This window comes from Sinocyclocheilus anshuiensis, unplaced genomic scaffold (assembly GCF_001515605.1).
Source record: "Sinocyclocheilus anshuiensis isolate Anshui unplaced genomic scaffold, SAMN03320099.WGS_v1.1 scaffold546, whole genome shotgun sequence".
NCBI lineage: Eukaryota > Metazoa > Chordata > Actinopteri > Cypriniformes > Cyprinidae > Sinocyclocheilus > Sinocyclocheilus anshuiensis.
In genome coordinates, this window is record NW_015542451.1 from 618,633 (window position 1) to 620,492 (window position 1,860).

The 1,860-nt window shown below is 31.9% G+C and overlaps 1 pseudogene; it reads left to right on the top strand.

Annotated features, from left to right (window-relative positions):
- The window catches only part of LOC107693648 (ubiquitin carboxyl-terminal hydrolase 22-like), a 50,586-nt pseudogene that overhangs the window by 21,568 nt on the left and 27,158 nt on the right, over window positions 1–1,860 (top strand).

A 1,860-nucleotide genomic window follows, 5' to 3' on the forward strand; every position in this document is an offset into this window, starting at 1 on the left:
TTGTTGTTTGTCTCAATAAATTGGGTTAATTTAAAAATACAGTGGTTAAATGTAAAAAAAAATTTCTATTGCTCATTGTTTTAAAAAAGGTTATAAAAAATGTCAATAATTATCAATACCGAACAATATGAAACATTATATCGTTGATACATTTTTTAGCTATATCGCCCAGCCCTATGCTCAGCCATCAAATGAAGCCTTTCAAAACATGACCAGGATCTGTTGAATATCATATTGCTGTAATATTAATGATATTAGCCTGTATTGCAGATAATAGTCCCGTCATGCTCTAGCGATCCCATATCTGTGTGTCTTTACACTGTATCATGTTTGTTGAGTTCAGGCCGTTCTGTTAAGTTAAATATGGGGTCTCGACAAAAATAGCTAGTCTGGAGGTAAAAGCAGAGCGAACTGTTAAACACTGGATCTAAAACCAGCACTGCAGAACTAAAGAAAGACATTTGAGATCATGCAGTGAGTATGATGTAGTCTTCTTGAGGTTGACTAGTTAAATCTAGTTTTTCTCTTTGGCTTTTTATTTTTTGCATTCATATTTCATCTTCTCTACTGTGATGCATATTCGAGTAAAGCTCGTAAAGCTTCTTAAATGCAAAAAAAAAAAAAAAAGTAGGAAGGGAATTGATTTGAATGTTTATAATGAATGATTTATCCATGCATATCCATTTTTTTAATTAATATGCCCTATATGAATAAAAAAAACGTGTGCATTGATATATTGTGTATAATAAACTTTGGCAGTTCTTATTTATGTAATGTTGCAGTTTTGGTTTTATGGTGAAAATTAAGGTGTTGAGATTAAAAATTGAGATTATTATGCCATTAATATTAACAACATTTAATAAATAAGTATTTATGAGAACCATTCACGGATTGTAATTGAGACCTATTTCTTTATTAGTGACTGTTTACTTGAGAAATATGAAATCAAGTTTATATATATAATTTATATAAGTAATATATCATTTATTAAAACGTGTATTTTATTAAAATTATATTTTTTTATATGTAAAATTAAATCATAGTAATTTAATAATAGTAATTAATTCAATATGTGTTTTATGTATAGTTATTTATTTTTAAATTAAATTATTTAACTGTTTAAGGAAAAGAATGTTCGATTCCATATTAGTTTTTGCAGTATTATTAATATTAAGTATAATGGTTTTACGAATCATTAAATTTCACTTTTATTGGTATAGTGACATTTTGGTTGCTAAAACTGTCTTCAAAGATGTCATGTTAGTTTTTGCATAAAAATGTTTCTCCATTGAGAAAATCAGTGGGATTTTGCTGCTGTGCTCTAATTAACTAGTTGTTCAGACCGTCCACCAACTAGTCTGAATGTCGATGTTTTGTGATGTGCATTGCAGCGTAACTAAACACCTGTGTCTCTCTCTCTTTTCTTCCTAGGCGAAGTCATGTATATGTCACCTGTGTGGAGCTCATTTAAATCGACTTCACTCCTGTCTCCATTGTGTGTTCTTCGGCTGTTTCAGCAAGAAACACATCCACGAGCACGCCAAAAACAAGAGACACAACCTAGGTAAGATGCACGCAGAGACTTCTCTGCTTCTCTAAGGTAAGACAGGCTCCCACAGACGTCAGTAGCAGAAAATAGAGCACATGAGCACGACTCGTGCGCAGAACACACAATTAAAACTCAGATAGAGCTGATAAATAAAGTACACGCAGACACAACGCTGGATCAAGACTCTGTAGGAAGGGTTTGAGATGTATATTGAATACTGAGATATTCTGGTTTAATGAAACTGCTCAGCTCTACTTGCACCAATGGCCCTATGTTTATTTATTTTACACACACACACACACACATACATA